Source organism: Schistocerca nitens, chromosome 8, assembly GCF_023898315.1.
Source record: "Schistocerca nitens isolate TAMUIC-IGC-003100 chromosome 8, iqSchNite1.1, whole genome shotgun sequence".
NCBI lineage: Eukaryota > Metazoa > Arthropoda > Insecta > Orthoptera > Acrididae > Schistocerca > Schistocerca nitens.
In genome coordinates, this window is record NC_064621.1 from 95,829,002 (window position 1) to 95,839,540 (window position 10,539).

Here is a 10,539-nt window from a genome sequence, read left to right on the forward strand (position 1 = left end):
TCCAAAACAGGTCTGGTCTAGGCTTATGTAGTCAGATTGTAAGGAGGGGAGACAGACCCTACGATGACGTCAAGAGAATTTTTTTCTGCTTTTTTAAACACGTGTATTTTGTATTTATTTTTGGCTGGTTTAGATGTTAAGATATTCGGTCTAGTTGCAACAATCTTGTGGTCACCAACCCCCGTATATGTCATGATGTTGCCAATTTCGTCAGGATTATTTGTTGCTAAGAGGTCAAGTATAGTTTTGCAACCATTTATACTTCGATTGGGCTCCTGAACTAGTTGTTCAAAATACTACTTTGCGCATGTTTAAGGTTATTCTAGTCCACTTCTAGGGACTTCAGGTTAGGCTTATTTAATTAGACATCGCACAAAGTTTTACACTGCTGTCGTCGAAATTCGGAGGTATTTCTCCTCACATGGGGAATTAATGCCGAACAGGCATTAAATTTCGAGGATATCCAGGCTGTTTTACTTTTACACCTAGATATGAAACGGACGAGTACAGAACAACGAAACAAGCAAATAATCATAATAGACACAGACCCACAAATCAAATCATTATCCCAACACGACATATTACAACAAAGTGTAATGGAGGTATGTGAGTTCTGGGATAAAATATTCACTCTAACGTAAACAAACCGATTAATTGTCCTAACTTAATTTAATGACCCCAACTTAAATGAACCGCTCCTTTGGGCTCTTAGTTTTGGATCTAATTATTCTTTACATCCACATCTACATAGATACTCCACAAGCCTCCGAACGGTGCGTGGCGGAGGGTACCCTGTAACCACTACTTGTTATTTCCTTCCTGCTCCACTCGCAAACAGAGAGATGGGATAACGACTGTCTGTACGCCTTCGTATGAGCCCTGATTTCTCGTTAATTATCTTCGTGGTACTTACACGCGACGTATGTTGGCAGCAGCAGAATCGTTCGGCAGTCATCTTCAAACGCCGGTTCTTTAAATTTTCTCAATAGCGTTTCCCGAAAAGAACGCCGTCTTCCCTCCAGGGATTTCCATTTGAGTTCCCGAACCATCTCCGTAACACTTTCATTTTGTTCGAACTTCCCGGGCTGGCCGGTGTGGCCGAGCGGTTCTAGGCGATTCAGTCCGGAACCGCGCTGCTGCTACGGCCGCAGGTTCGAATCGTGCCTCGGGCATGGATGTGTGTGATGTCCTTAGGTCAGTTAGGTTTAAGTAGTTCTAAGTTCTAGGGGACCGATGACCCCAGATGCGCGCTCAGAGTGTCCCATAGCGCTTAGAGCCGTTCCTGAACTTCCCGGTATCAAATCTAGCAGCCTTCCTCTGAATTGCTTCGACGTCTTCGTGCAATCTGACCTGGTACGGATACCAAACACTCCAGCAGTTCTCAAGAAGAGGTTGCACCAGCGTCCTGTATACGGACTCCTTTGCAAGTCGACCATTCTCCTTCCCTACCACAGTTTTCACACGCTCGTTCCACCTCATATAGCTTTGCAACGTTGCCCCCAGATGTTTAAACGACTTGACTGTTTCAAGCTGGACACTAGTGAAACTGCATCCGAACATCACAGGTTTGTTCTTACATTTTTCCAGATTTAGGGCTAGCTGCTATAGCTACATCCCGTAAATGTCATTTATTGCCATTATTTATTTTCAAAAATGTCGGTCTCCACTCCCCCACCCCTGTAGTGCGTTCCCATTGGTTTCGCATTAACAGTCCGCCTACATGTGGCACTCAGTTTATCATTAGCAGCAGCAGAAACCGCAAATTCAGTTGATATTCGCAATTTCGTTTTCCTTTTCGCAATTTGCAGCAGCGTACCACACCCAATACTATTGTTGGCATACGTGTCAACATGTGACACTGTTTACGGCTTTGGGGCTCTTTGCTACAGTTCTCCAGATTTTCTCCCACTCTTCAAGAAAGCGACGTTTCCACAGTTGGTACTTTAACAAATACTGAAAGGAATGTCTGCAATTTATTATTTAACAACAAATATACTCATGCTACGTACGTGCTCCAAGCACACCACCTACCTTCATTGCTATTTACAATGTCAGGGTACTTCATTAAAATTTTGTCGATTTTATCCCAGTACGACAAAGACATATGATAATTTTAACATCTGTCAATTACCTCAGTGCAATATTTAAACAAACCACATGAATATCCAGCATTAAACAATTTCTGCAATGCGCTGTTTAACAACAAAAACGCTCTTGCCATACACCAAGTCTATGTTTCACTGTAACGAGTTTAACCTTGCGTTATTAGTGTGTTATAAACTAATGTTGCATGGACAACAGTCTGGATGATTGACTGATCTGGCCTTGTAACACTAACCAAAATGGCCTTGCTGTTCTGGTACTGCGAACGGCTGAAAGCAAGGAGAAACCACAGCCGTAATTTTTCTCGAGGGCATGCAGCTTTACTGTATGATTAGTTGATAATGGCGTCCTCTTGGGTAAAATATTCCGGAGGTAAAATAGCGGATCTCCGGGCGGGAACTACTCAAGAGGACGTCGTTATCAGGAGAAAGAATACTGGCGTCCTACGGATCGGAGCGTGGAATGTCAGATCACTTAATTGGGCAGGTAGGTTAGAAAATTTAAAAAGGGAAATGGATAGGTTAAAGTTAGATATAGTGGGAATTAGTGAAGTTCGGTGACAGGAGGAACAAGACTTCTGGTCAGGTGACTACAGGGTTATAAATACAAAATCAAATAGGGGTAATGCAGGAGTGGGTTTAAAAATGAATTAAAAGAATAGGAGTACGGGTAAGCTACTACAAACAGCATAATGAACGCATTATTGTGGCGAAGATAGACACGAAGCCCACGTCTCTTACAGTAGTACAAGTTTAAATGCCAACTAGCTCTGCAGATGACGTAGAAATTGAAGAAATGTATGATGAAATAAAAGAAATTATTCAGGTAGTGAAGGGAGACGAAAATTTAATAGTCATGGGTGACTGGAATTCGAGAGTAGGAAAAGGGAGAGAAGGAAACATAGTAGGTGAATATGGATTGGGGCTAAGAAATGAAAGAGGAAGCCGCCTGGTAGAATTTTGTGCAGACCATAACTTAATCATAGCCTACACTTGGTTCGAGAATCATGAAAGAAGGTCGTATACACTGAAGAACCCTGGAGATACTAATAGGTATCAGATAGATTATATAATGGTAAGACAGAGATTTAGGAATCAGGTTTTAAATTGTAAGACATTTCCAGGGGCAGATGTGGACTCTGACCACAATCTATTTGTTATAAACTGTAGATTAAAACCGAAGAAACTGCAAAAAGGTGGGAATTTAAGGAGATGGGACCTGGATAAACTGAAAGAACCAGAGGTTGTACACAGTTCCAGGGAGAGCATAAGGGAACAATTGACAGGAATGGGTGAAAGAAATACGGTAGAAGAAGAATGGGTAGCTTTGAGGGATGAAATAGGTAAAAAGACGAGGGCTAGTAGAAACCCTTGGGTAACAGAAGAAATATTGAATTGATGAAAGGAGAAAATATAAAAATGCAGTAAATGAAGCAGGCAAAAAGGAATACAAACGTCTGAAAAATGAGATCGACAGGAAGTGCAAAATGGCTAAGCAAAGATGGCTAGAATACAAATGTAAGGATGTAGAGGCTTATCTCACTACGGGTAAGATAGATGCTGCCTACAGGAAAATTAGAGAGACCTTTGGAGAAAGGAGAACCCCTTGCATGAATATCAAGAGGTTTGATGGAAACCCAGTTCTAAGCAAAGAAGGGAAAGCAGAAAGGTGTAAGGAGTATATAGAGGGTCTATACAAGGGCGATGTACTTGTGGACAATAATATGGAAATGGAAGAGGATGTAGATGAAGATGAAATGGGAGATATGATACTGCGTGAAGAGTTTGACACAGCACTGAAAGACCTGAGTCGAAACAAGACCCCTGGAGTAGACAACATTCCATTAGAACTACTGACAGCCTTGGGAGAGCCAGTCCTGACAAAACTCTACCACCTGGTGAGCAAAATGTATGAGACAGGCGAAATACCCTCACACTTCAAGAAGAATATAATAATTCCAATCCCAAAGAAAGCAGGTGTTGACAGATGTGAAAATTACCGAACTTTCAGTTTAATAAGTCACGGCTGCAAAATACTAACGCCAATTCTTTACAGACGAATGGAAAAACTGATAGAAGCCGACCTCGGGGAAGATTAGTTTGGATTCCGTAGAAATGTTGGAACCCGTGGGACAATACTGACCCTACGACTTACCTTAGAAGCTAGATTAAAGAAAGGCAAACCTACGTTTCTAGCATTTGTAGACTTAGAGAAAGCTTTCTGAAGGTGGCAGAGGTAAAATACAGGGAGCGAAAGGCTATTTATAATTTTTACAGAAAGCAGATGAATGAGGTTCGCCGATGACATTGTAATTCTGTCAAAGACAGCAAAGGACTTGGAAGAGCAGTTGAACGGAATGGACAGTGTTTTAAAAGGAGGATTGCGCGGTTCCGGGGCTATCAGTGTATTTAGCACTAAATTCTTCTCGAATCTTCATATGGAAATGATGCTCTAAGCCCCCCCCCCCCCCCTTTCCTAACTCCGACTTTTGCTGTTGCACATGGATTAAGAAGAAACGCGAACTGACTGTAATCGACCCTTCAAGTGGAGTAGAATAGAGTTTGGCACCTGCAATAATTTAATCGGATAGAAATTAATTAGATAAATGAAAATTTCATTAACATAATAAGAAATGAAAGAGTTGCTCTAGCGATTAACAGAATGAAAGTTCTGTCCAATATAACAATTTGATTTATTATGACTAAACTCAAAATAATAAACAAAACACATGAAACATTTACAATACATCAAATTGGATACTCAAATAAATGCTATGAGGGTGAAGTTGTCCATAAACTAGATTGAGACATTTATAACCAAGTGGTATGTGTAGCCAATTCCTTGCAACTCAAATCTTAAGAGAAACACCCAGCCAACCCAACATTAATTGCTGCTACTGTAGTGATAACTCAGACAATGAACACTCAAGACAGAACAAAGTTAGAAAAGACGAACAGGGGCACTCTGCTGAGCTCTGATTATCACCTAGCAAAATTCCCTGATTTGCCGGTGCTGCGGACGTACATTACCAAGCTGTCGTCTTAACTGCAAGGACACGATCTGGCATACCGGAGGCGATGGCTGGTTGCTTTGACGTCCCGTCGTGGTGATGATAATGTCGTCAGTATGGCCCGAAACAAATTCCCCTGTTCTGGTTGTTCCAGACTAAAGATTTCCTAGCAACACAAATACGCCTCTGAGGGAGACGAAGAATGCTCGCTACACAATCACTAATGGTACAGTGAGTGATTTTAACAAGAGAAGTCACACAGTAACTCTGGTACAGTCAACTTTAGCCAAAACTGCTCAAGACGGACAACATAGGCCGCTTGTACGCAGAACGCTCAATTGCCAACTGTACTCGGAAAGTTACGTTGAAGTCCAAACTTCAGCAACTTCGTCAAACAGTTACAATTAAATGAAAGTATATTAGACAGCCAATTGAAGGCAGGGTGTCCAGAGCAGCGAGAGCTCAGTCTTGTAACCTACTCCGACCGAAAGCCGAGACCCGACTCTCTCAAGAGCACCCATACAAACCGAATACAGAACATTCCCGCACCCCACGACAGTGGTCATGGTTAAACATTCCAATCATTAATTCGAAAACCAGCGGAAAATTCCCCGCTATTGCCGACGCAGTACTATTCCACCAATGGAGATACTTGGCGCCAATTTCTGCGCCGATTTTGCTACATCACGGTGATACTTCCTGAGCAAGCCAATCACAGTTATGATTTTGCAGAAAACACGGGAATTTGCCCGCCAAGACTGCCTTGAAACACACGTCATTCCCATGCCTCGCTGGTAGCCCGCCAGAACGTGTTTTTACTAAGTTTCTGCGAAATAACGGAATCTCTAGCCCAGCCGCTCCGTCAGGCCCCTGTGGGCGTGTCGCCGCCGCTCTTATGACAATGTCGGCGTCTGGAAAGCATCCACTCGACTCCATCACATCCGTCGGCTTAACCCTTTCAACATCAGCACCGGACCACCCGAGTGACGAGATACGCTGCATGGGAAGTCCGAGTGTGAAGGAATAGCGACTTTTCACCGCATGCAATTAGAGAGGAAAATCGAATTACTCAGAGTAAGATAGAAATATTAGAGGAGGCTTATGCCACCCCTCAGGATGTACTCAACAAAAGCAAAACGAGGATAATGGAATGCAGTCGAATTAAGTTGGGTGATGCTGAGGAAATTAGATTAGGAAATGAGACATTTAAAGTAGTAAAGGAAATTTTGCTATTTGGGGAGTAAAATAACTGATGATGGTCAAAGTAGAAAGGATATAAAATGTAGACTGGTAATGGCAGGGAAGTCGTTTCTGAAGAAGAGAAATTTGTTAACATTGAGTATAGATTTAAGGGTGTCAGGAAGTCGTTTCTGAAAGTATTTGTATGGAGTGTAGCCATGTATGGGGGTGAAACATGGACGATAAATAGTTTGGGCAAGAAGAGAATTGAAGCTTTCGAAATGTGGTGCTACAGAAGAATGCTGAAGATTAGATGGGTAGATCACATAATGAGGATGTATTGAATACAATTGGGGAGAAGAGGAGTTTCGTGGCACAACTTGACAAGAAGAAGGGACCGGTAGGTAGGACATGTTCTGAGGCATCAAGGTATCACAAATTTAGCATTCGAGGGCAGCTTGGAGGGTAAAAATTGTAGAGGGAGACCAAGAATACACTAAGCGGATTCAGAAGGATGTAGGTTGCAGTAGGTACTGGGAGATGAAGAAGCTTACACAGGATAGAGCAGCATGGAGAGCTGCATCAAACCAGTCTCAGGACTGAAGACCACAACAACAACAACAGTGCCGATACGGTGTATACAACCGCTGAAATGGTTTCTCCCGTCACGACCAGCCAATTACAACATTGTCATTCGTGGGGATTTCTAGCTTTTTTTTTAAAAAAAATTCTTTGCTCTTCAATATATATGATACATAACAACCCACCACCTTAAACAATTAGTGGGTTCTAATTGATAACAATTGAAGTGTTAATACTACAGCTTACTCTGTGTTAGTTATTTTGCTATCACCATGCGCACTACTGTTATGTCTTGATTATGTTTCTAGCTTGCAGTGGAAATATGATGTCCACATACACGTATAGAATATCTCTTATTACATTCATATCCATGCAATCACGTATACACTAGAGATCGTGGACGCTTTTTACCAGGAACACACGCAGTGGTTAACACACTGGACTCGCATTCGGGAGGACGACGCTTCAAACACGCGTCCATCCATCCTGATTGAGGTTTTCCGTGATTTCCCCAAATCGCTTGAGGCAAATGCCGGGATGGTTGCTTCGATAGGGCACGGCCGATTTCCTTCCCTATCCTTCCATAAGTCGAGCTTGTGCCCCGTCTCTAATGAGCTAGTTGTCGACGGGACTTTAAACACTGATCTTGTCCTCCTGTAACAGATCGTACAGGTAGATAACTTTGTTTACTTTCATGCCTCGGTTCTTGATCACACTATTTTATAATATTCATTACCTCCTTATTCAGCACCCTCACCTTGAGTCGTCTGTTCCATGTCGGGTTCTGAAAACAATGTCGGGGCAGAAGATATAAATGCCAGTGACTAATGGCTCACCAGCTATTCAACTGTGCATTGTTCTTGACAAAAGAAAAAACAAAACACAAAAAAACCATACTGATATAAGTAACTTAAAAATATAATGTATTAACGAAAAGAGATGGAGCTCTTAAATGGCGAAAAACGAAACACTATTCAGTGACAATAAAATTTAGTACACAGTAAGGGTATATTTTTCGGATGACCATTACTACGAAAGCGCACAGGAACCATGCTGATGTGACCACGTGGCCTCACCTCTTACGCAGTGATACCCCAGCCTCAACGCCGCGCCACCTAGCGCAGACGCGTGTCGCGTCCCCGTCGCGTCGCCTAGCGATTACAAAAGTTACAAAAATGCACCATGTCCTGTGCCGAGCCACACGTGTTTTACGCATAGCGTAAGGTGTCGCTATGCACTGAGGCACTGTAGCTAAGAACGCATAGGGACTCTCACATCAGTTAAATTATAGACTTAAATGAAGAAGTACTGTGATTTTTAAAACTCAATTTTTATATTATATGCTATTATCTAGACTACTATTGCCTGTAATGTAAAAATGTGTCAGAACTATTTTCCTAGAAAGCCACAGAACACATCTAATGATACAGCTAAATATGTTTGGAGAGAAAATTTTCCTGAACATTGCGATATTAGGCTGCGATTTTACCCCTATTAGCGTTGCTGCTTGTATGGGTTTCTCCCCCTCAGTACTTGGAAACACATTGTAAGTAGCGAAGTTCGTTCTGGTGTATTTCTGATGCCCGGCCGCGGTGGTCTCGCGGTTCTAGGCGCGCAGTCCGGAACCGTGCGACTGCTACGGTCGCAGGTTCGAATCCTGCCTCGGGCATGGATGTGTGTGATGTCCTTAGGTTAGTTAGGTTTAAGTAGTTCTAAGTTCTAGGGGACTGATGACCACAGCAGTTGAGTCCCATAGTGCTCAGAGCCATTTTTGTATTTCTCATATAAAAGTGATATCAAATTATTTGACTGATTAACTTAAATGATCAATTAATTACCCGCTCCTCCTATGGGAAAACCCCAGCCTGGCGGACGATCGCTTCCCTCTTTCAAAGCCCCAGCCCTTCCCACCCCTTCCCCAGTCCTCTCCTTTCTTCACCTTCACCCTACCAGAAAAAAAATTGCCGAGACAAATCGCTCAGACTGCGCTGAGCTGTTGCGCTTGAAAGGAAACCCACGACACAAAATTGAAAAAATCGATATCAAATACATTGTTTGGGATATACGTATATTTATAAAATTCAGTTTGCATATACTACATTTAATGAGTCTGCGGGAGATAGGGCTCCTCCCTGCCCCTCCCCACCCGGAAAAATCGCGGGAAATGTAAAATCGGCGGGAATTTCGTGGTAAATTCAAATGCTAATTACATTGCATCGCGAAGGGCACAATAATAATAATAACAATAATTAATATTGTGCCATCTAAGCATGATGTCAAATCCAAGATAACCGACCCAGAATATCGGCGCAGTCTGACTCACCTCGTCCTATTGGCGGGAAATTCAAACTGGGAAATACAAATATCAGTGGGAAAATTCAAATTTTTCCTCCAGCTGTGAAGCACGGGAGTTGGCACGGATCTAGCGTTAGAGGGTCTAACCAATAATTGCTGAATGTAGAGACGATATTTTCGCTATTAGTCTAGCACTTGAGAGTTGTTCCAGCTGGTCTAGCCAAGAGGCCTGTGTCTGAAGGGTGGGTAATAATAATAGGATCGCAAACTGTCATTGAAATGAAGTTTTTTTTTGTTCCAGTACAGCGTCACTGGTGGATCATCACTATCTTGGTGGATGGTAAAACTGTTCCATTCCACAATGATGTCATTCCAAAGACATCCATGGATTGCACGTTGAAGGTGTAGCGTTGGGATTTACCATATAACCCTCCGATGGTGGAAGTCCAAGTCGCAGGCAATAGGTAACATAGCTACTAACTACATTACGTACCAACATTGGTGGTTTATGATGGTCGACACCCATCGAGTGGTCAATTCATCACTAACACTTCATTAGTGGCCGTAACAGGGCTATCGTTAGCCATGGTCGTAATCTGCTGCCTCGAGGATGGTGAGAGGAAAAGAGTGGAGGTGCCAGTGTCCGGGAGTCGTGGCGCCAATGTTTTGTAAGCCAGCGACCGTGTCGCGCAGGGCGTCCACTTTGACATAGAGACGCCTTGCAGTGCTGCTAGAAATCTGTGCTCTCTATATACGAGTACAAGAATCATGTAACAGCAGCAGTGGCGTATGAAACACACGTATACCTATTTATAAGTCGCAAGTCGCATCCTAGCCAACAGAAACATGGGAAATACAGTGTACGATATTATTTACTAGTGGAGTGCTCATTAATTTACTCGAACACGACATCTCGAGGCGAAAAACCTGGCCAGTCAACTCCAGCCTAGACCAGCGTCGTCTACCAAGTGTATTGCGTAACTGAAGAGCCGGAGTCATTCTTCGTACCAGCCGGCCATGACAAACGTGGCTTCTCGTCAGCCAAGCCCCTGTGACCAGGCCTGCTGTTGCTAACAACAAGCGCATTGCGAGACAAGCAGGTGTAAAGCTCTAACTGCAGTTTCACCCCTGACAGAATCTCAAGTTTAAGTAATCCACCTCACCTAATCCCAGACAGGGATCTTATTGTCAATACACCATGGATTTCTTGACGAAGTGTAGATTCCTCTCTTTTATGCTTATTATTTTCGAAGACAGAAGAAATTGGAGCCTAAGTATTGTTATTCTGAAGATTAAAAAAATGGTTCAAATGGCTCTGAGCACCATGGGACTTAACATCTGAGATCATCAGCCCCCTAGAACTTAGAACT